The following is a 26176-nucleotide window of genomic DNA, read 5'->3' on the forward strand; positions in this document are numbered from 1 at the left end:
GGAACTATTTCTGACAATTTCTGTGAAAACAGTTTAATTGGGTGGCCAACTTCTTTTAACTGCCAGGAGGGATGTTTTGATATGGGAGTTGGGTGGGAACAAAAACAAAAATTCACTAAAGAAGAGGATTCCCTTGCCCACCCTCCGCCTGTGTTTTTCTTTCCGATGATGTTTCCAGAAAGCTGTCCCTTTCAGACGAATGTTAAAGTTTCCAGAGGGTGAATAGTGCCTTTTTCTGTAAATGAAAGCACTGTAAATGTAGGAGAAAACCATTTATAGGAGAAAGTAAAGATGAAGAGGAAAATGGGATCTAAGAGCAAGGAAGAGCAAAAATTGAGCATAGAAGCAGTGAAAAACAAAAAGAAATGGAGAGAAAAATAAGTGAAATTGTAACAAGAATGGGCATTTCTGAGTCACAGCCCAAGAGAAGTGATCAATAATGACCTTGTGGTGCAAGGGAGACAACAGGACTCATTCCTTAGGACAAGAGGATTGATTATGGCATGTGCCCTGTGCTGAATCTCAGCACTACCAGGGCCATTGGGAAGTAGGAGGGAGCACACTGAATGTGGCTGCAAATGCTGGCCTCTGAGAGGGAAACTGGGACAACCAATCCCAAGTACTAGGGAGCAGTAGAGCATGCTGGCTAAATAGGATGTCCACAGCCAGATCAATCATATAGTTTAAATTTACGAGCTGTACTAGTTATTTATTGTCACATTACAAATTATTCTAAAGTTTAGTATTTAAAACTACATTTATTATCACATTTCCTTGGAATCAAGAATCAGGTGCAGCTTAGCTTAGTCCTGGGGGTCAGGGTCCCTCATAAGGCTTCAGTCATGTCAAAGCCACACTAGGAGAGGATCTGCTTCCCCACTTGCTCATGTGACTGTTGGTGGCCTTAGCTTCTTGCTGCCATTGGCTGGAAACATCAGTTCCTTGTGGACCTTCCCTTTGAAATATGGCAGCTAGCTTCCAACAAAGTGAACAAGTGGGAAAGGGTCAGAGAGGGCACGATCTAATCTTGAAAGTGACATCTCATTTTTGTCTCTTCCTTTTCTTAGAGCCAAATCATTAGAACCATTGCACACTCCTAGGGAGAAATGACCTAAGGGTGTAAAGACCAGGAGGTCACCTCAGAGGCTAGTTTATCATACCTGCTAGGTAACCCAACCTCCCTTCAGTTTCCTTCACTCTAAAATGAGGATGAGTAATAGCATTTACAGTATTAAACAATACAGTAAACATTTTTTTTGCCTATTTTTTTTGACAGCAAGATAAGATAATGTATGTAAAATGCTGAATATGATGCCTTATACCCTTACTTTTGAAATAGTGACCATTTTTTCCTCCTAGGGATTTCCTTTTCCTTTCTCCCATCCAAGTAGTTGGTTTCCTTTGCTCATTCCTCAGAAGGTAGATATGGCTGAATGGGAAGCTGAAGGCCTGCTTGTCTTCGCAATTTGGTTTCCAGAACCCTGGAACCTCATGGAAACAGAAAGTTTGGGATGATGACCAAATAAATTGGAAAAACACTAGGTAAAGAGCAGGAGCTAGGAAAGAAGAGTTGAGCAGAAGGAGTGCTGATTTCTTCTTCTTAAACCAGGCATTACATATAGAAAGGTCTATGTTTTCTAATTCTTTGGATTAAGAAATTTGGTGAAGATTATGGACAGCTGAATATGCAATTCAGTGAAGGAAAATGGCCAGATTATATTATGCAGAGGGAAGGTCTCCACAATCTTATTGAATCCTGTAGCATTTGTTCAGTAATCCTTGGATTAAGTAGAATGAGAGTACTCTGAGACAGCAGTAATGGGGATTTCACTGCCTAGAGTTTAGACTTAGATTGAGTTGGTGTTTAGACTTGGTAGCATTTTAAAAGTTGTGTATCTGTTGTCAGCAAATTAGTTAACACTATCTTTGAATACTATAAATATCCTACCATTCAGTCAAAGCGGTGCTAAGAAAAATGCTGACTGTTTGGATGGCTTAAAATCAGCGTTCAATATTTTGAAACACTTAAGGATAAAAAGAAATAAAGGACATTTCTCATATTTGTGTATTTAATTGATAAATAGGTATTATTACCAAGCACAGGTCACAGTAAGAGGTCTTGTGAGGAATATGAAGTTTAGGAAATTGTTCTCTACTTTCAAATTTTCTATCTAGTTGAGAACTTTTGTCAAATCTGATTTTTAAAAAATCTAATTGAGAGCCTCTGGGAAAGGCCTAATTTGACATATGGTGTCTTTCATCAGATTTCCACCTCGATTTTTGAAAATCCTCAAGGAACATGTCCTTGTTCCACAAGCCAGTTACAAGAGATGGGATATCAAAGGTGACTGCCAGAATTTGTACCTTGGCTCTGCCGTGTGGTAGCTGATTGGTTCTGATGAAGCTACTGAACCATCTCTGTGCCTCAGTTTTCCTACTTATAAAGCAGTAACAATAATATCATTCATGTCATATGGTTAGTGTGAGAAGGAAATTTGATAATCTGCAAAAATACTTATTAGTCCAAATGTGTGTGGCTCAATAAACGTGAGTATATTCTGATTATCTGATTGTTGCTTACTTTATCCATGAAATGACTGCTTCAGGCTTTTCTGCTCACCACCTATTGTCATCTTATAAGTTGCTATTTTCCCCATTCTACTTATACCCCAAAGACAGACATGGCGCCTAATCCTTAACTGCACAGCTGTGGTATTTTATAAAACTTTACTGATGCATACATGAGATGATAATACCATTCAGAAAAAGGAAAATCTAAGATAAAGCATTTCTCCTAGAGTCCATTAACGATGCTCTTCCACAGGGCAGACCGTCTCTATCCTTTACTCTGCCTTGCTTCCCTGGGCCAGGGCTTGACTCAGTTTCCCCAGATGGATGTCCCCTCACTCCGGCCCTTCTTCTCCAGGTTCAGACCCCCATCTATTCTCCAACTTTCTCAAGAGAAAACAAAACCCAGTCAATATCATCATAATCTCTGCAGAGTACATGCCCACAAAGAAAATAGAGCAGATTGGTTTCTCATTGTCTCAAGTATCTCCAGTCCCACTTTCTCCTTTGCTTTGTACAACCCACAGGTCCATAAAAATGTATTTTACCAAGAGCTCTCTTTTCCCAAATACATTTTTTTTGCTACACCTAGAACAACAGGCACAAATTTCAATCTGATTTTTTCTACACAGCACTCTATTAAAAAAAACCTAGACTCTCTCTCCCAATTCCTAAATTAATGTTTTCAGGACAGAGGAAAGTGGGAGAAGATATTGAATCAAAATGATTGGGTTATGGAGTTCCCGTCGTGGTGCAGTGGTTAACGAATCTGACTAGGAACCATGAGGTTGCGGGTTCGGTCCCTGCCCTTGCTCAGTGGGTTAACGATCTGGTGTTGCCATGAGCTGTGGTGTAGGTTGCAGACGCGGCTCAGATCCCGCGTTGCTGTGGCTCTGGCGTAGGCTGGCGGCTACAGCTCGGATTAGACCCCTAGCCTGGGAACCTCCATATGCCGTGGGAGAGGCCCAAGAAATAGCAAAAAAAGACAAAAAAAAAAAGATTGGGTTGTTCATTTGGTCAATTGCAGCTCATTTCTACTGTGGAGCTTTTAAAAAACCATATACAGTGTTGTCCAACACAAATGTAATGCAGTTAGTTCCCATTGTGGCGCAGTGGAAATGAATCTGATTAGTATCCATGAGGATGCAGGTTTGATCCCTGGCCTCGCTCAGTGGGTCAGGGATCTGGTGTTGTCATGAGCTGTGGTATAGGTTGCAGACAAGGCTCGGACCTGGTGTTGCAGTTGCTGTGGCTGTGGCTGGTGGCCACAGCTCCAATTCAACCCCTAGTCTGGGAACTTCCATATGCCACAGGTGTGACCCTTAAATTCCAAAAAAAAAAAAAAAGAAAGAAATGTAATGCACACCACGTATGTAATTTAAAATGCTCTAATAAGGAAAGTTTTTTAAAGTCAGGTAAAATTAATTTTGATGTTATATTTTATTTAACAAAATGTATCCAAAATATAATAATTTCAACATACAATCAGTAAAAATGTTAATGAGATAGTTTATCCTTTCTATCATACAATATCTTTGAGGTCCAATGTGTATTTAAGACTTAAGGTACATATCTGTTTGGACTAGCTACCTTTCAAGTGCACAATAGCTAAATTTGCTAGTAGCCATTATGGACAGAGTAGAGAGAACATACCTTGGAATTGCCCCTAACAGGACAGTGTGGTCCTTCATTGACTGGGAGCTGCTCCTGTGGGAGTTAACTTCTGGGAGCCTGACATTCAAGCCAAAGTTGCTCCTGTGGCTTGAGAAGGTTCTCAGGCAGAGAGATGCAAGTCTTTATGCTAAAGTGCCATTAGGAGAAATATTCATTAAGCTGCATGGTGACCTCTGCAGAAACTAGGGGATATGGTCAAGGTATGAACAGTGTTCACTGCAACCACCTAAAATGTAGCTGGCACTATTCTATGCTGGTGATAGCTATAAATCACCAGCTAGTTATGAAATTAAAACACAGAATCAGGGAAGTTACTAAGCAATGCTCTTCTCCTGCCCCCCCCCCAACAAAAGGGCGTCTTCTCTTGTGAATTTGACATAATATTTTATTTTGGTTTGTTTTGTTTCCCCCTATACTCTATTCCTCCATTTCAAGCCTGCAGATATAGAGACTACCCTTGCTTTGGTGAAGATTACTGGTAGGTCTGAAAAGAGAAGAAATTTACCCACAGACTTGGATGGCTTTTGTTTTCTGAAGGCAGGCATCTCTAGAGGGGGTGTATATTGTAGCAGAGCAGAACAGAGACTCACAGAGTGAGAGAGAGGGACAGAGGTGGGTAAGTCAACAAACAGAGGGAACTTGGGCCCCATTCAAGGGCAGTGCCTTAGCACTGGGGGAGTGGTAAAATGGCAAGATTGCAAAAATGACTGCTTTCACACCTGGGGTGGTGACACTCCAGAAGAAGTTTATCAAAGATTCATTGACTTGATGCCTGGCATACAGAGTGGCAGTCATTGTAAGTAAGTACCACTGGGCATTTAGGGAGCGATCAGTGTGGACCAACTGGAGACATGCTCTGGGTGACACCCTTGCACATTTGCAGGTTCTGGTTCCTTGTAAATTCTCTTTCTTTCTTTTCATTTTTTTTTTAATGGATTGGTTTCTTAAAAGTGTTAACATTATCTCTAAAAAGCTGTCAGTAGCTTTTCTGGAAGAATGGGTGAGTTTTTTAAAGTCTCAGATTTCATGAAATGAGCACAAAATTTTCACTTTTCACTCTCTAAGTCTACGTCTGTATATCAGTTTTTCTGGCTTCCTGGGGGAAAAAAGAGCATTTAAATTTTAAATAGTTGATATTCTCCTTATAAGTACATATTTATAAGATATCAAATAATGTACTCCAAAAATAAGAATAAAACCTTGAGGTAGTAGCCAAAAGTGACATGCACTTTAAGGAAATTGAGTGAATATTTTAATAGAACATCCTCATTATTGCTGATATTTATGGATTTTGAAATTTTATTTTATTTTGCTTTAGGTAAATATACTTTTAGGCTTATAGACAAATTATAAGAATAGCACAGTGAATTCCTATACTCTTAAACAAGGTTTCCCAAATTTAACATTTTATCACATCTGCTGTATCACTCTCTCTCTTGCTCTCACTCTTGCTCTCTGTCTCTGCTTCTCTTCTTTCCCTTCCATTCTCACTCTCATATATAAATGCATATATATACATATATAATTGTAAGGCATATATGTGTATATAATTGTAAGGAAGCTGTAAAAATGTCTTTTACCCTTAAATACTTTAGCATTTATTTTCTAAAAACAAGGACATTCTCTTTCATAACCACACAGTTAAAATCAAGAAATTAACATTGAAAGAACACTATGACCTAATCTATAGACCTTACACTAATTTTTCCAGTTTACAAGTCCTCAGCCGCAAAAGGAAACCCTAGATCACACATTACTTCCAGTTGCCGTATAGCTTTCATTTCCTTTAATCTGAAAGAGTTCCTCATTTGTGTGTGTGTGTGTGTGTGTGTATGTGTTTATAACACTGAAATTTTTGAAGAGTCTGGGTCAGTTGTTTTGTAGAATGACCTTCAGTTTGGATTTGTCTGATCTCTTATCCTAATAAAGATTGCATGTGAGTTTTTGGTAGGAATGCTGCAAAAGTGATGATGTGCTTTTTACTCAGGGCATCATATGAGGAGGCACATGGTGTCAGTTTCATTGAGAAAGTCCTATAAAATAAATACCAGCTGAACTAAGCAGTTCACTCAAGGACATAGTTGGTTCATATTATGGTGCAAGTTTTTTCTATTGTCATTAATTGATAACAAAGAGTTTATGCACTGACATTTTGAGTAGCACTCTTACAGTGTGCATTTGTTGACTATTTCCCAGTGTTCATTTCTCAACTTGTCCTTTTCACAATAGCTTTTAATCTTCATTTTAAGGTTGCACCTCAACCTGGGGAAACCAACTTCATCTCCTCATTGTTTCAGGTTGGAATTTGATCAGCGCAGTCTAATTACAGTGAATCTTGGGACTTTTAATGGAAATGCTGGGGCAAAGATTCTTTATCCTCCTGGAAAATGTTCCAGGAATGTGAAGTCCAAAATTGCTACAGCCACTGTTTCTGTGGGGGTGAACCTGAGATCAAAGCTGGACAGTGAAGGGAACAATTAAAAAACTGAAGGGAAGATAACACTGTTGACTACAAATGTCTGGATTAAACCTGACGTGATGCTTTTGAGCTGCTTAGCAGCAATTCTAAACCAAGGTTTATACTATCCCCTATGGGAATAAACCTGTGAAAGTATCTTTGGTTGTGAGGGATGTTATTGTTAGTAGGCTCTGATTACTGCATTTAGTTTCTAAAGCCAGGGATGATAAACATTTTGTGGCATAAATAATAGTGGATAATAATAATAATAAAGAACTATCCCAGGCAAAATGCCAATAGCCACACCATCTCCTTAATTGAGAAACACTTTTAGTTTTTTAGCTTTGGATTGGAATTTTTACTTATTTTGAACTGAAGATAGTTTACTTTAAAGAGACAGTGTGTTCATAACTGTATTTGTTTAGATGGTCAGGGCTCGTTCCATTCTAGTCATTAAATTTTTTTGCATATTGCCCTTGCTACCTAGCCAGTATTCTCTGTTCTAAGTCTATGTCAGGAGTGGAACTTGGTGATGAACATTAGCATTTTTCACTCCTCCCTCCCCAAATCCTAATTGTAGCTGCAAAGTCCACATGAGGGGACTTCTTTCTTGGTTTTCTGATTGTATACTCCAGCCTCTTTTCTTACTGACTTGAACTCCATCCCCTTGACTAGGAATCCTAGGCTCTACCTAAACATGCCATGGCAATTCCCTCTTCCCAGAAACTGAAGTTCATTCACCAACACGATGCCAGTGATTGGAAGGCTGTTTTGACCAGGCCTTCCAGGAATAATGCATTTTGCCTGTCTTTCAAAAAGGCAGACATTGTTGTAGCTATGCCATACCACCAGAAGAACTCCCTTGAGTAATGATGCCATCCTTGACTAACTGGGAGCTTGTCAACTCCTCTGAGCACTGGGATTTGGCCTGATGACTGCCTCCTACGAGGAGTGCATTTACTCCTTCTCAGTTCAATCTCATTCTGCTTCTTCGGTCTCTGCTCTCCCATGCCTCGTGTCTAATCTTCTCAGGTGTGAGGAATTAGGAATTAGTGTCTTCAGGAATTAGCTAGGGCACTCCACCTTCTCTAAACCATACTCATCCTTCTTTAGAGAGAAAAGAAGCAGAGAGATTCTTAGGTGGTAAGGATGCATATTGGTGGTATTGATAGCATGTTACGCTATAGAGTGGAGATCAAGATGGTTAACCAGGGAAACAAATTTACATTCCAAAACTAACAGAAGAAAAAAAAGAAGTGAAGTTTACTTGGTTGATAGTTACCAAAATCAACTTTTATATTGATTTTGTCACTGGATAAAGTATTCTTAAATATTTGGTCAGGAGGGATTGCTTTTAGTCTGATTTTTTTTTCAGCTTTATTGAGGTATAAATGAGAAAATTATAAGATATTTAGAAGCTGCTACTTGATAATTTGATATAAATATACAGTTTTCAGAGGATTTTCCCCATCAAATCAAGTAACACATCCATCACCTCTCAGAAAATTTCAATTTTACAATCCAGTCTTATCAACTGTAGGCACCATGTTTTACATTAGATCCTCAGGTTTTACTCATAACTGAAAACTTGCACCCTTTACCAACCTCTCCCTGTTTCCTTTTCCTCCATCTCTCAGCCTCCCATGGCAACTTTTCTACTTTGTTTCTATGACCTATTTTTTTTTTTTTTTGCCCAGTTTCCACCTGTAAGTGATGCCATGTCTTTTCATGACTGGCATATTTCACTTAGCGTATGCCGTCCAAGTTCATCTATGTTTTTGCAAGTGACTGAATTTCCTTCTTTTAAGGCTGGATAATATTATAATTGTGTGTGTGTGTGTGTGTGTGTGTGTGTATCACATTTTCTTTATCCATTCATCCACCACTGGATACTTTGGTTATTTCCATACCTTGGCTATTTTAAATAATGCTGTAATGAACACAGGAGTAAAAACATCTCTTGAAGATAATGGTTTTGTTCCTTTGGATATATACACAAAGTTGGGATTGCTGGGTCATGTGGTAATTCTATTTTTAATTTCTTGAGGAACCTCCATACTATATTCCATGGTGGCTGTATCAGTTTACTTTCTCACCAACAGTGTTCAAGGGTTTCCTTTTCACTACATTCTCACCTGCATTTGATATCTCATCTTTTTGATAATTGCCATCCTGAGCTGTGTGAAGTGATAGCTTGTTGTGGTTTTAATTCGTGTTTCCCTAATGATTAGTGATGTTCCACACTTTTTCATATACCTGTTGGGCATTTGAATTGTCTCATTCAGGTTATTTGTCCCCCCTGCCCCAGCTTTTTTATTTTTTTATGGCTGCACTGGCAGCATGTGGAAGTTCCTGGACCAGGGGTTGAATGGGAGCTCCAGTTTTGGCCCCATGCCACAGCCATAGCCAACACTGTATCCAAGCCTATCCTGTGACCTATGTCACAGCTTGTCCCACAGAGCAAGGCCAGGGATCAAACCCACATCCTTAGAAAGACAACGTTGAGTCCTTAACCCACTGTGCCACACTGGGAATGCCATGCTCCTTTTTAAATTGATTATTTAATTTAATTTTTTTTTGCTATTGGACTGTATGACTTTCTTGTATACTTTGGATATCAATTCTTATCATATATATGGTTTGCAAATATTTTCTTCCATTCTATACATTGCCTTTTCATTTGTTGATGGTTTTCTTTGCTATGCAGAAGCTTTTTTTGTTTGATGTAGTCTCATTTGCTTATTTTTGCTTTTGTTACCTTTGCTTTTGGTGTCAAATCCACAACACCTTAGCCTAGTCCAAAGTCAAGGAGTTTACCCCAACATTTTCTAGGAGCTTTATGACTTTACATTTTATCCATTTTGAGTTGATTTTGAGGTATGATGTAAGATAGAGTTCCAGTGGGTTTTTGTTGTTGTTGCCGTTTTGTCCTATTTTGCTTTTTTTTATGGCCACACCTGTGGTATATGAAGTTCCTGGGCCACGGATTGAATCCAAGCTGTAGCTGTGACCTTCACCACAGCTGCACCAATGCTGGATCCTTTAACCCACTGCACTGGACCAGGGATCGAATCCACACCTCTGCAGTGTCCTGAGCCACCATAGTTGGATTTTTAACTCACTGCACCACAGTAGGAACTCTTAGAGGTCCAGCTTTATCATTTACATGTAGCTGTCCAACACCTTTTATTGAAGAGACTATCTTCCTTGTTGCATATTATTTGCTTTCTCCTAAAGTAGTTGACCATATATATGTGCATTTATTTCTGGACTCTCTATTCTCTTCCACTGATCTATGTGTCTGTTTTTTTATGCCCGTACCATCCTGTTTTGATTACTATAGCATTGTAATATAGTTTAAAATCAGTAAATGTGTTGCTGGAGGCATGTATTATTTATTTGCAAGGTACTTTGTCTATTCAAGGATTTTTGTGGTTCCAAACAAATTTTAGTAATTTTTTTTTCTGTTTCTGGGAAAAATGCCTTTGCAATTTTGATAGGGATTGCAGTGAATCTGTAGATTCCTGTGTATAGTGCCAACATTTTAACAATATTAATTCTTCCAATCAATAAAATAGAGTATCTTTCCACTTATGTATCATAACTCCATTTATCTATGGTTACTTCAATATCTTTCATCAGTGTCTTAGAAGTTTTAATGTACACATCTTTCACCTCCTTAGTTAAATTTATTCCTAATTTTTTGATGCTGTTGTTCTTTGGATTGTTTTCTTAATTTCTCTTTCCACTAGTTCATTATTGATGTACAGAAATAAAACTTATTTTTGTATATTGATTTTTTAGTTTGCAACTTTATCGAAGTTTTTAATTTTCAGTGGAGGCTTTAGGATTTTCTCTACATAATATCATGTCATCTGCAAATAGGGATAATTTTATTTCATCTTTTCCAGTTTAGTTGCTTTTTATTTCTTTTTCTTGCCTAATTATTCTAGCTAATACTTCCAGTACTGTTCAGTAAAAATGGTGAGAGTAGACATCCTTGTCTTGTTCTTGACCTTAGAGAAAGAACTTTCAGCACTTTGCTGTTGAATATTATGTTAGCTGTGGGCTTGTCATATAGTTTTTAATACGTTGACGTATGATCCCTCTATACGCAGTCTGCTGAGTTTTTTTTTTTGGTCTCTGCCTTTTTCTAGGGCTGCTTCTGCGGCATATGGAGATTCCCAGGCTAGGGGTCTAATCAGAGCCATAGCCACCAGCCTACGCCAGAGCCACAGCAACGTGGGATCCGAGCTGCATCTGCAATCTACACCACAGCTCATGGCAACGCTGGATCCTTAACCACTGAGCAAGGCCAGGGATCGAACCTGCAACCTCATGGCTCCTAGTCGGATTTGTTAACCCCTGCACCACGACGGGAACTCCCGCTGAGAATTTTTAATCATGAAAGTGTGTTGAATTTTGTTAAATGAGTTTTCTGGACTTCCTGGATGGCTTGCAGCATAACTACTTGGCATTGCTTATTGAGATAATTCAATGATTTTTATCCTTCATTTGTTAATGTGGTATATCACATTGATTGGTTTGTGGATGTTGAACCATTCTTGCATCCTTGGAATAAATCCCACTTGATTATGGTGTATACTTCTTTGAAAGTATTGTCTAATTCTGTTTTCTAACATTTTGTTGAGGATTTTTGCATCTACAATCATAGGAGATGTTGCCTGTAGTTTTCTTTTCTTCTAGTTTTCTTTCCTGGCTTTGGTATCAGGGTAATGCTACCCTCATAATGTGAGTTTGAGAGTATTCCGTCTCTTCTGTTTTTTGGAAGAGTTTGAGAGGATTGGTATTAGTTCTTCTTTAAACATAGGATAGAATTCACTCAGGGAAGCCATCTGGTGCTGAATTTGTCTTTATTGGGAGGTTTTTGATTATCAATCCAGTCTCCTTACTAGTAATTGATTTATTCAGATTTTCTATTGCTTCATGATTCATCTTGGTAGGTGGTAAGTTTCTAGGAGTTAATTTTTTCTAATGCTTCGTCTAACTTGGCATATAATTTTTCATACTAGTCTTTTCTGATATTCTGATATTTTCTATTTCTGTGGTTGTTTGTTATTTTCTCTCCTTTTATTTATAATTGTATATATTTGAATATCCTCGCTTTTTTCCTAAGTCTATCTTAAAGTTTGTCTATTTTATCTTTTTTAAAAATATATATTAGTTTTAATGATCTTTTATATTGTCTCTTTTTTAAATTTTTTTATTTTTTATGTATTTTTTTTTGTCTTTTTGCCACTTCTTGGGCCACTCCCATGGCACATGGAGGTTCCCAGGCTAGGGGTCTAATCGGAGCTGTAGCTTCCGGCCACAGCCACAGCCACAGCAATGCAGGATCCGAGCCGCGTCTGCAACTTATACCACAGCTCACGGCAACTCCAGATCATTAACCCACTGAGCAAGGGCAGGGATCGAACCTGCAACCTCATGATTCCTAGTCGGATTCGTTAACCACTGCACCACGACGGGAACGCCTCTATTGTCTCTTTAGTCTCTATTTCATTTATTTCCATTCTAATCTATATTTCCTTCTTTCTACTAACTTGAACTTAGTTTGTTTTTTTTTTCTACTTTACTGATGTATAGAGTTAGGTTGTTTATTTCTTCTGTATTAATGTAGGCATTGATTACTATAAACTTCCCTGTTAGAACTACTTTGGTTGCATCTAATACATTTTGCTATGTTGTGTTTCCATTGTCATTTGTCTTAAGATTTTTTTTTTTCTTTTGATTTCTTCTTTTACCAACTTGTTGCTCAGGAGCATGTTATTTAATGTCCACATATTTGTGAACTTTCCAATTTTCTTTTTTGTAATTGATTTCTAGTTTCATACCACTGTTGTGAGAAAAAAATATTTGATATGATTTGATTCTTAATTTATTAAAACTTATATGTATTGAAGTTCACTGGTGGCTCAGCCTCTTAAGGATCCAGCATTGTCACTGCTGTGGAGCAGGTTCATTTCCTGGCTCCAGAACTTCCATATACCACAGGCACAGCTAAGAAAGAAAGAGAAAAAAAGAAAGAAAGAAAGAAAGAAAGGAAGGAAGAAAGCAGGAAGGAAGGAAAGGAAGGAAGGAAGGAAGAAAAAGAAAAGAAAAGAAAGACTTGTATGTGGCCTAACCTATTATTCATTCTGTATAATGTTCATTCTGTATATGTGCTTGAGAGAGTGTATATTGTACTGCTGTTGGTTGGAATGTTCTGTATATGTGCATTAGGTTCATCTGATCAAGTATGTAGTTTAATGTTTACTTGATTTTCTGTTTGGGTTATCCATCTTAGAAGGTGGAGTATCGAAGTCCCTGCTATTATTGTATTACTGTCTGTTTCTCCCTTAATGCCTGTGAATATATGATTTATATATTTAGATGCTTCTATGTTGGGCACGTAAATACTTACAATGAATTGATCCCTTTTTTTTAGTATAATGACCTTCATTGTCTCTTGTTATGGTCTTTGGCTGAAAGTCTAGTTTGCCTGATATAAATATAGCTATGCTTTCTTTCTTTTGGTTTTCTTTTGCATAAAGTATCTTTTTCCATCCTTTAAGTCTATGAGTATCCTTAATCTGAAGTGAATCTCTTAAAGGCAGCATATAGTCAGGTCTTTTATTTAGAAAAATTAATTCATCCACTCTATATATTTTGCTTGGAGAATTTTAGTCCATTTATTTTTAAAGTAATTATTGATATGTATGGGCTTACTATTGCAATGTTGTTTATTGTTTTCTTGTTATTTTGTAAATGTTTTCTTTTTTCCTCTTATTCTGTTCCTTTGCACTTGACGCTTTTCTGTAATGATATGATTTGATTTATTTCTCTTTTGTTTATTTACTCTGACTTTTGCTTTGTGATTACCATAAGGCTTACATTAAAATATTATGTTTATGATAGTCTGTTTTAAGCTAATAACAACTTCAAATGCATATGAAATATCTGCATTTTTACATCTACCCATTTTATGTTTTTCATCTTTCATATTGTATATCCATTAACAAATTATTGTAGTTACATTCATTTTTGAATATTTTTATCTTGTAATCTTCATACAAGCTTATAAATTATTTACCTATCACTATTACAATATTAGAATATTCTTAACTAAATATTACCCTTACCTATGAGTTTTTTGTAAGTTTTCATGAGAGTAATTTGTATTCTTTTGTTTTATCTCCAGGAAGTCACTTTAACATGTGTTGCAAACCTGGTCTACTGGTGGTAAAACTAGCAGCCTTTGTTAGTCTGGGAAACTTTTTATCTCTTCTTCGGTTTTGAAGGACAACTTTGCCAGGTAGATTATTCTTGGCTAGCAGTTTTTTGTTTTCCAGTACTTTGAATATATCATCTCAGTCTGTTCTGGCCTACAAAGTTTATGATGAAAAAATTTACTGATTCTCTTTTGGGGGGGGGGTGCTGTGCATAATAATTTACTTTTCCCTTGCTGTCTTAAGATTCTTTCATTCTGTTTAACTTTTGCATTTTAATTTTAATGTGTCTCAGTGTGGTCTCTTTGGATTCCTTTTATTTTGAACTCTGAGCTTCCTGGATCTGAATGTCTGTTACTTTCCCCAGGTTAAGAAACTTCTCAGCCATTATTTCTGTGAATAAACTTTCTACCTCTTTATCGCTCTCTTCTCTTTCTCTGACTTCTATAATGTGAGTATTGGTCCTCTTGATGGTGTCCAATAAGTCCCTTAAGCTATTGTCACTCTTTTACATTCTTTTATCTATTTGCTTCTCTAATTGGATGAATTCCACTGCTTTGTCTTTGAGTTTTCTCTCCTTTCTTTAGCTTCATCTAGTCTGCCATTGAGCCCTTCTATTGAAATATTCAGATTACTTATTATATACTTCATCTTTGTGATTTCTGATTGGTACTCTCTTATATTTTCTATCTACTTATTCAATTCTAAAAGAATTGTTCTTCTGACCTCAGGGAGTAGCTTTATGACCAGTATTTTGAACTCTTTATCCAGTTAGTCATTTTTCTCCATTTTATTAAGATCTGTTTCTGGACTTTTATTTTGTTCTTTTTTTGGAACAAATTCCTCTGTTTTTGTTTGTTTGTTTGTTTGTTTGTTTTTCATTTTATTAGACTCTCTGTGTTGGTTCTGTACATTAGATAAAAGAGTCACTTCTCCCATTCTTGACATTAATGGCCTTGCATAGGAGATCAACCTTGTTAATGAACCCAGACAAGCTCTTGGTTTTCTCTCAAACCACTGTGATTGTACAAGCTCCCTTCTCTATTCTTGTTGCCTCTCAGTAGTTGAGAATGTGCCAAGACCCATCAGTGTCCCAAAGGGGAGGATCACAGTTGGCACTTAGATGTAGGCTAATTAGAAACTGGATGCTCAGACAGTAGCTTGGAAATTATGTATTTAAGTTCCTGCCAGGAAGACACTGGGAGATATGTGTTTTCCTGCTCTTGTCTGTGCTAGGTCTTGTTATATAGCCAAGGGGATAGGGAGTGCTCCTGTACCCATTAAGAATTATTTCTTTGGGAGTTCCCGTCGTGGCTCAGTGGTTAACGAATCTGACTAGGAACCATGAGGTTGCGGGTTCGATCCCTGGCCTTGCTCAGTGAGTTAAGGATCCAGCGTTGCCGTGAGCTGTGGTGTAGGTTGCAGCCACGGCTCAGATCCCGCATTGCTGTGGCTCTGGGATAGGCCGTCAGCTTCAGCTCCGATTGGACCACTAACCTGGGAACCTCCATATGTCATGAGAGTGGCCCAAGAAATGGCAAAAAGACAAAAAAAAAAAAAGAATTATTTCTTTGTTTGCTACAATACTGTGGGGCTTGCAAATACAAGCCCTAATGGCTACCAGAGCCAAGCAATCTGGGGACCCACCTTCCAGGCAGCAGCTGCAAAAGCTTAGGTGCCATATGTGTGTATAAGCTCTTTCCAGGCAGACACTAGCAACTTGTTGTATTGTTGGAGCAGGATGGAGGGAGAAGGCGAGAGATGTCTGCCAGCTTCCCTAGTCTCTGAGGATGCTGCAGCCAGGCCTAAGACATATATTAAAATTAGAAGCCTGACCCTCAGCCATCTGCTTTTAAATTATGTAGGGAGATCCCTTTCAGGAAAAGACTGGGAAAGGTGCTGAACTAGAACAGAATAGCAGATTAAAAACTCTTTTTTTGTTTGCTATAGTTCTGTGGGACTTGTGGAATGGAAGCCCCATTGGCTATGAGTGCCAGGTTATCTGAGAACCTATCCCTCAAGTGGCATCTCTAAAAGCTGGAATGTAGACATGTGTACAGGCTTCTTCTAGGGAGATACTGGTGACTTGGAGCAGGCTAGAGGGAGAAGGTTGGGGAGATGTCTGCCCAGCTTTCCTGGTCTCTGGAGATTATCAAAGCCAACCATAAATACATGCTTCTAATTTGAAGCCTGGCTATCCGTTAACAGTTTTTAAAGTATGCAGGTAAACCTCTTTCAAGAAAAGAATGGGATATGGGCATTTTTGCCCACTACTCTCTGTTGATCCCTGGGGAGTAGCCAGTAAATAACTGATTCTTTGTTTGCTGTTGTCTTATAGATCTCATGGATGCCAGCCTTACTGGCTTTTGAGCTAAGTGTTTTGAGAGCTTGTCCCTCAGCTGGGAGTTTTAACAGTTAGAGTGGTAGATGTAGTCTAAACCCTTCACTGCTCAAGGAAAAGCTGGCAGTTAGTGGCTTCCTCCTGATTTTTTTTGTGTTGTGCTGGGGATGTGATTTATAGTGAGACTGTATCTCAGGCTTTCCTACCCATTTCGAAGTGAATATTTTCCATTTGCCCAGTATTATAGCAGTAGCTTAGCTAGTTTCTGGACTTCTTTCATAGGGAGTTCCTCCATGAGTAGCTGTATATTTGACGCATTTGTGGGAGGAAGGGAACATCTATATTACCACCTTGACTGACTTTCTGTTTTGATTCTGGTCTCCTGAAGTATTGAAGTCACTGTGACTATAAGCAGGGAGAATGATGACAATGAAGTGTGTGTACATCAGAGGAACACAGAATGGCATCCCATTCTGCCTCATGATTATGTGGGCCTACCATAGAAGGATAAGTGGCAAAGAAGAGGGCAACGAATGGCAAATTATTTAAAAATTTATTAGATGTAACAATAATCCAAAAAAGGAAATTGAGAAAACATATCCATTTATTAAAAACATCAAAAAGAATAAGATACTTAGGAGTAAATCTAATCAAGGAAGTGAAGAACTTGTACAGTGAAAACTATAAAGCATTGCTAAAAGAAATTAAAGAAGATACACATAAGTAGACCATTCCATGTTCATAGATCGAAAGACAATATCGTTAAGAGGTCCATAATATTCAAAGTGATCTAAAGTGTAATCTCTATCAAAATTCCAAAAGCATTTTTTTTTTAAGAAATAGAAAAGTTGTAAAATTCATATGGAGTCTCAAGGGACTTTGAATAGCCAAGAGAATTTTGAAAAAGAAGACAAAGTTGGATAACTATTTTTCATTTCAAATACATTATAAAGCCACAGTAATAAAAATAGTGTAATTCTAGATAAAGACAAACAACTAGGCCAGTGGGACATAAAAGAGAACCCAGAAATAAACCCTCACATGTGTAAGCAAATGTTCTTTAACAAAGGTACCAAGACTACTTAGTGGGGAAAAGACATCTCTTCAACAAATATCGTTGGTAAAACTGAATATCCATATTCAAAAGAATGAAGTTGGACCCTTATTTTTCATAACATAGAAAAAGCAACTCAAACTGGATTAGAAACTTAAAGATAAGACCCAAGACTGTAAAATCCAATAAGAAAACATAGAGGAAAACTTCACGACATTGAACTTGGCAATGATTTCTTGAGATATGACCCCAAAAGCATAGACAACAAAAGCTAAAAAGAACAACTAGGACTACATTAAACTTAAAAACTTTTGTGTACCAAAGGGCACAGTCAATAGAGTGAAACAGCAACCTACAGAATGGTAGAAAATATCAGTAAATTGTATATCTGATAAGGAGTTAATACCCAGAATAAACACAAAATTGTTATAACTTAACAGCAAAATAATCAAATAATCTGATTTTAAAAATAAGCAAAGGATTTGTGTAGACACTTCTCTAAAGAAAAACATTCAAATGGCCAAAAAGTATATGGTAAGATGCTCGATATCACTATATGATCAGGCCGCTCCAGATGGCTGCTCTCTTGCTCTCAGCACATCCCCTACTCTACCAGTTCCTGCCTCACCTACACACTACTCACCCCACTGACCTTTCTTAATCATAGAGCCTAATCAGTAAATGCTTACATACTTACTTGCACTCCCCACCCCCGCCACCTGCCCCAGCCAGTGATTGTTCTAATCTTTAGATTAGAACTATCTCCTCTGTTATGGTTTATCAAAGGGTTAGTGAGGGGCAAGCTTCTCTGCTGGTTTCCCTGGCAACTGATGAGCCAACCTGATGTCAATTCCCCCTCTTCCCCTGGTAGTGAAGACTGCTGCCATGCCCTGCTTACCACCATCTGAACACATGGTGGGGTGTTGCTCCAGGACCTTGCTTCAGACATGTAAGATCCCACTATCCATTAAACTATTGGTATCTCCGTCATTGACTCTATGCTCTGTCTTTGGTCTTGGGGCCGGGCAAGTACAGGGCTTGCAGGCCTGTGGTGTGCAGCCCCACTCTTCTTTCTTGTTATAAAGACATTTTCTCTCAACAAAGACACTTGTGTGAAAACAAGCTAATTTCTTAGTGGTTTATCTGTTCACATTTTCCTTATTCCTCACCTGAAAGTGTAAGCCTCAATGTGTGAAATGACAAAGAATTAATGACCAAAACATGGAAGAGAAAGCTGGGGCTAAGAGTCCCTGAAAGCAAAAATGGGTTGTGTCCAGAGGAATGACACTGAAATTAGTAGGGCTTTTTTACTGACAAGTACAGAGTCTGGACATGTGCCTATAGGGAAAGGCATGGTAAATGCAGGGACATTTTAAGACTTTATCTTCCAACACTTACTTTTGAAATCTTGCATTATAGCATATCAAACACACTTAAATGTACCCACATGCCACCTTAAATGTAGTATTTGTACAGTGAACAGAATATAACTTTTTTATGGTTTTATTTTTTAAATTATTTATCACCATTTTCTGAAATATAATTGTGTTTACTATTTCATTATTTGAAATGAGACAGTCTAACCTATACATTGCTATCAAGGGTAGTGAAATTGTTATTAATATCAAATTTGATGTTTAATAAACATAACAATTTTGGTAGACATTTAATTGTTTTGTGTTTGGAGTGAATAACTTGTTTTTCAAAAAAGAGCAATGCTTTTTTTTTTTTTTTTTTTTTGCTTTTGAGGGCTGCAGCTGCATCATATGGAAGTTCCTAGGCTAGGGGTCAAATCAGGGCTGTAGCTGCCTGCCTATGCCACAGCCACAGCAAGGCCAGATCCAAGCTTCATCTGTGACCTACACCACAGCTCACTGCGATTCCAGATCCCCAACCTATGAGCAAGGCCAGGGATTGCACCCACATCCTCATGGATACTAGTTGGATTCATTTCCACTGTGACACAACAGGAACTCCAAGCAAAGCTTTTATAAAAGCAGATTTACTGAAATATCATTCATATACCATACAATTCAATGGAATTTAATTCATTCACAGATGTATGTTATCACAATAATCACTGTTAGAGCATTTTCTTCATCTCAGAAAGAAGCCCATGCACTTTAGCTGTCACCCTCTCTCATTATTTACTTTCACTCCCTCTCTGGTCCCTAGTGCATGTCTAATTTTATTTTCTCAATTCTGGGTGTTTCATATGAATAGAATAATGCAATATGTAATCTTTTTTAACTGGCTTCTTTTACTTAGCATTATGTATTCAAGGTCACTCACTGTAGCATGTGTGTATGTAGCATGTATATTGTAGCTCATCATTTATTATGGTTGAATAATATATCTATTGTATGGATATATCACATTTCACTTTTCCATTCATCAGTTGATGAACATATGGGTTATTTCTGCCTTTTTCCTATTGTGAACAGTGTTGCTTAAACACTTGTGTATAACTATTTATTTGAATACTTATTCACAATTCTTTTGGCTATATAGAAAGAGTGGAATTGCTGGATCATAGTAATTCTATGTTTAAAAGTTTGAGGAACTGCTAGACTATTTTCCAAAGTGGCTACACCATTTTACATTAAATATATATATATATTTTTATATATATTTTACATTAAATATATATATATATATTTTTATATATATTTTTATAGCTGCATCCACTGCATACGGACGTTCCTGGGCCAGGATTAAATCTGAGCTGCAACTGCAGCAATATTGGATCGGATCCTTTAACCCACTGAGCTCAGCCAGAGATCAAACCCACCCCTCTGCCGTGACCGGAGCCACTGCAGTTGGATTCTTAACCCACTGCACTACAGTGGAAACTCCCATTTTACATTCTTACCAGCAGTGTTTGGGGGTTCTAATTTCTCCATATCTTTGTCAGTACTTACTATAATCTAGCTTTTGATTCTAACCTCTTTGTAGGTATGAAGTAGTATCTCTTTGTGGTTTTAACTTATATTTCCCTGATGACTAATGTTAAGCATCTTTTTATTGTTTATTGGATATTTGTATATCTTCCCTGGAGAAATGCCTATTGAAATCTTTTGCCCATTAAAAAATTTGGGTTTTTGTCTTTTTTTTTTTTTGGTCTTTTGTCCTTTTTTAGGGCAGCACCCACAGCAGAACCTTTTATGGAGGTTCCCAGACTAGGGGTCTAATCAGAGCCAGGCTACGCCACAGCCACAGCAACGCGGGATCTGAGCCACAGCTCACGGCAACTCCGGATCTTTAACCTACTGAGCAAGGCCAGGGATCGAACCCGCAACCTCATGGTTCCTAGTCAGATTCATTTCCACTGCTCCACGACAGGAACTCCAGGTTTTTGTCTTTTTATTATTAGTTGTAGAAGTTCTTTTTATATTTGGGAAATAAGTCCCTGATTAGAGGGAAATATTTTTCCCCATTTTGTGGTTTTGCTTTTTGCTTCCTCAGTAGTATCCTTTGAAGCACAACTGCTTCTGATTCTGTTAAATTTCAATTTATCTACTTTTTCTTTTGTTGCTTATGCTTTTGATGTCATATTGAATTTTTTTTTTTCTTTGCCAAATCCAAGGTCATGAGACTTACTCTGGCTTTGTCTAGCAGTCTATAGTTTCAGCTTTTATAATTATGTCTTTGTTCTATGTTGAGTTAACCTTTTAATATGGTCTGGAGAAAGAGTCCAGCTTCAGTCTTTTGCATTTGGCTATCCAGTAATTCCAGCACCATCTGTTAAAAGACTCCTCATTAAATGGTCTTGGCACCCTTATCAAAAAGCAATTAGCCATAAACACGTGATTTTATTTCTTGACTCTGAATACTATTCCATTCATCTTTATGTCTGTCTTTTTTGTAGTACCACATAGCCTTGACTACTATTGCTTTGTAGTAAGTTTCAAAATAAGGAAGTATAAGTTCTCTTTGTTCTTTTTCAAGATTGTTTTGTCTATTCTGGGCCCCTTGTAATTCCATATAAATGTTAGCATCGGTCTGTCATTTTTCACATTGAAGTCAGTTGGGGTTCTCATAGGCATTGTGATTAATCTGTAGAGATCATTTTGGGGAGTATTGTCTCTTAACAGTATTGTCTTCCAACCTGTGGTCATGGATTTTTTTTCCATTTATTTAGATCTTTAATTTCTTTCCCTAGTATTTTATAGATTTCAAAGTGTGAGTTTTTCACTTTTTATTAAATTTATTCTTAATTATTTTATTCTTTTTAATGCTATTGCAAATGGAGTTGTTTTCTTATTTTTATTTCCAGATTGTTCATTGCTGGTATATAGAAATACAATTGATTACCGCATATTGGCCTTGTATCTTTCAATTTTGCTGAATATATCCTTTAGTTCTGATAATTTTATGGTGGATTCCTCAGGGTTTTCTGTATATGGTATCATGTCATCTGTGAATAGAAATAGTTTTACTTTTTCCTTTTCGATCTGGATGTTTTTTTTTTTTCTTGCCTAATTGTCTGTGCTTGAACCACTATCATCTTGAATGTACTGGAAGTTGCGAAAGAGGCCATTTTGTCCGATTCCTAGTCTTAGAGGGGAGGATCTTGTCTGTTACCCTTGTGTTAGCTGTATGTTTTTCAAAGATGCTTTTTCAGGTTGAGGAAGTTCTCTTGTATTCCTTGTTTGCAGTGTGTCATCACCATGAAAGGTGTTAGATTTTGTCAAAAGCTTTTTCTGAGATATTATCATATGATTAACTGAGATAATCATATGATTTTTGTTTTTCATTTTGGTGATATGATGTATTACATCAATTTGATTTTTTTTTTTTTTTGGTCTTTTTGCCATTTCTTGGGCCACTCCTGCGGCATATGGAGATTCCCAGGCTAGGGGTCTAATCGGAGCTGTAGCCACCGGCCTACGCCAGAGCCACAGCAATGCAGGATCCGAGCCACGTCTACAACCTGCATACACCACAGCTCATGGCAACGTCGGATCCTTAACCCACTTAGCAAGGCCAGGGATCGAACCTGCAACCTCATGATTCCTAGTCGGATTCGTTAACCACTGAGCCACGACGGAAATTCCAACATCAATTGATTTTAAGATGCTAAATCAACCTGGAATTTCTGGAGTGAACCCAACTTGGTTATGGAATATAATTTTTTAATATGTTATTAGAGTCAATTTGCTAGTATTTTGTTGAAGATATTCACATCCATATTCATAAGAGATATTAGCCTGTAGGTTTTTTTCTTGTGTTGTTTTTGTTTGTTTGGTGTTGGTATGAGGGTAATACAGGGTAATAAATTTGGAAGTATTCTCTCTTTGGAATAATTTGCTTTAATTCTTTAAGTGTTTGGTATAATTCATGAAGTAAGCCTCTGAACTTTGACCCTCCTTTGCGGGTTTTTTGTCTTGTTTTGTTTTTGCTTTTTGCGGCTGCACTTGCGGCATGTGGAAGTTCCCAGGCTAGGGGTTGAATCAGAGCTGCAGCTTGTCAGCCTACACCACAGCCACAGCAACATGGGATCTGAGCCAGCATCTGTGACCTATACCACAGCTCACAGCAACACTGGATCCTTAACCCACCGAGCAAGACCAGGGATTGAACCTGCATCATCATAGATACTGGTTGGGTTTGTAACCTGCTGAGCCACAACGGGAACATTGTAGGTAGTTTTTTTGATTGATAATTTGTTCTCATCACTTGTTATTCAGATTGTTTATTTCTTTGTGAGTTATTTCATTAGTTTGTGTCTTTCTAGGATTTTGTTCATTGAATTTAAATTATCTAATTTATTGACATACATTGTTCATAGTATTTATTTATAATGCTTTTTATTTCTATAAGTTCAGTAGTAATTTCTTCTCTTTCACTTCTGATTCTAGTAATTTTGGTTTCTCTTTTTTCATTAATCTATCTAAAAGTTTGTCAATTTTGTTGATTTTTACAGAGAATCAGATTTTGATTTCATTGATTTTTCTCTAATGTTTCTGCACTCTCATTTCATTAATTTCTGACCTGATCTTTATTATTTTATTCCTTCTCCTTAATTGAGATTTATTTTTTTTTACTTTTTATTTTTTTATTTTTTTGTCTTTTTGCCTTTTCTAGGGCTGCTCCTGTGGCATATGGAGGTTCTCAGGTTAGGGTTGAATCGGAGCAATTGCTGCCGGCCTACAACACAGCCACAGCAACGCGAGATCTGAGCTGTGTCTGCGAGCTACACCACAGCTCACGGCAATGCCAGATCCTTAACCCACTGAGCAAGGCCAGGGATCGAACCTGCAACCTCATGGTTCCTAACCGGATTCGTTAACAACTGCGTCACGACGAGAACTCCCTTACTTGAGATTTAATTTGCTCTTTTAGTTAGGGATTTTTTTTTCTTTCTTTCTTTTTTTTTTTTTTTAGATCTTTCTATGTATAGGCACGTGCAATTGTAGATTTATCTCTAAGCACTGCTTTAGCTACCTCCCATTGGTTTTAGTATGTTGTGTTTTCATTTTCATTCATTTAAAAATATTTTGTTTTCCTTTTTGATTTTTCATGAATCCGTAATTATTTAGTAGTGCACTGTTAAATTTCAACATATTTGTGATTTTCTAAAATTTTTTTCTGTTACTGATTTATACTTTCATTCATTGTGATTGGAGAACATACTTTGTATTATTTCTACCCTTTTACATTTTTTTGAGATTTTTTTTTTTTTTAAGGGACTAGCCTATGAGCTATCCTAGAGAAACTCCCATATGCACTTAAGAGTATATATTCTGGTGCTGGGTGGTGTTCTATGTAGATATCTGTTAAGCCTAGTTGATTTACAGTGTTGTCCCAGTGTTGCTCTTCTATTCCTTGTTAATCTGTGGTTGTTCAGTCCATTATTGAAAGTTGAGGATTAAAGTCCCAGCTATTACCATTGAGTTGCCTATTTTTCTTTTCATATAGTTTAGGTTAATAACTCTTTTATCATCTCACTTTTCTAGGGCCCTCAAATATTAAAAGCCAAGATTACTGTGCCTGTGGTGCCAGTGGGAAAGTGACACAAGCTGAAAGGTCTCTACTGACAAGATCAGAATGTCTCAACAGATATAAATTTATTTTGTGAAGATGATTGGTATTGAAATCTCTGGACTTCCTGTGATCTAATCTCCAATAGTCAAGTAGGGTGGTAGGGGATAGAATTCTGGATGTAAGAAGAAGATAAAGGTTTTTTAGCTTATAAAAACTAAAATAAGGAGAAATTCAATTGCAAACTGGGGGTAAAAAGAGAGACTGGCTTCTTGTTTAGGTATTGTGTGTGGAAGCAACAAAATAAGAAAGGAGCAAGAAATAGTTATAGAACAATATAACTCATTATTATGGAAAAAAACTAGGTAATTCTCTCAAAAACTTCAGTTTCTTCCATCAAACCCACATACCTTCTGGTCACTAGTTCTGTAATTAGATTCTCAAGAGGTGCAATAATGAAAATATTCCTGGTCGAATGCACCCTTTATTCCTAAATGATACATCCTGAATCATTTTTTACTTTTCTCTGCAGGTGAGTTATATATAGATATCTCTTTTATGATAATCCTTTCAAATTACCCTTTGACCCAAATCTGAGCATCCAGATTAGTCTTCTCTGTCTTTGGGGTAGAGCCTGGTCCCCTTAGCTAAGACTAGCCAGCGATGCCCTGAAACAAAAGCCTGGATCACTACAAGTTTTCCAAAAAAGAAGATAAAAAAATGCTGGATATAATATTATATTTCTCTGACTCTTTAATTCAATCTCTAAAATGTTCCATCTGTTTATACTGAGAAAAAAGGATGAATTCAAGGCATCATTTCATGATGGCCTTACTGTGTGCCCTTAACATGGCATTGTACTTTGATTCATGACCAGACCCTTGTTTGAGGCATCTGAGGTGAGGTTACTGATGAAGATTGCTTTGTCACTAATTCTGGCAAAGGGTTTTGTGAGAAAATACTGTGCCTCTTATGAATTTATTTTTAATATATTAATATTTAATAATGTAACTAGAATCAATAAGTAATAATGCTTAACAGACTTTAACTTCTTAGTAATAAACAGTTTTTTTAAGGTAAAATAATATCTAAAGAGTAGAATGTATGACAAATTAAGGTTTGATGAGAAGCAAGTGTGAAATGAGGACCTAGTTAATGAGGCCCTGCTGGGGTGCCAGTCAGAGGAGGATCTACACAGGAGTAGCCAGCCCACTGGAAAACATGAAGAGGAATTTGAGTACTGAGGGGGTCTTCATAAAGAGACCAAGTGCACAGTAAATTATATTTGGAAGAGGCCAAAGAAAACTTTCACTTCTTCATAAATTTTCCTGCAGCTAACTCTGCCCTGTTGACATCAAATTGGGCATCACCAATTTCTGGATCTTAAAACATATAAAAGTCAAAATGTTATGTATTAGCTAATTAATTTTTAAATAACACCATTTATTATTTTGGGACACTTTCTAAGATTGCATCAATCCATTACAGCAAGTAATGGTGGATATTTATCACTTTTAATGGTCTAAATGAGCACTCCCTCTACTTCCCATACTGTTCCCCAGAGTTTCTCAGAATAAGTGCTTGGGAATGCCGATATTTTATGGAACCCTCACTTTAGATTGCTTATAGGACTTCTTGATTTGAGAAATAAAACTTTATAAATGTAGCAGTCTTTATAGACACTTGTAATGTCACAGCTGAAGCAATAATTCCAGGAGGAAGTGTCCCTTTGGGGACTCTTAATTGATAGAGAGATGATATTGATCATAGAAGTAAAAATAATCCTTAAAGCTTTGTTCCTGAAGCTCCAAACTCTGCTAGATTATGTTATCTCACTCTGGAGGTGCCAAGGAATGAAAGACCAGGCT

Source organism: Phacochoerus africanus, chromosome 3 (genome assembly GCF_016906955.1).
Source record: "Phacochoerus africanus isolate WHEZ1 chromosome 3, ROS_Pafr_v1, whole genome shotgun sequence".
Taxonomy (NCBI): Eukaryota; Metazoa; Chordata; class Mammalia; order Artiodactyla; family Suidae; genus Phacochoerus; species Phacochoerus africanus.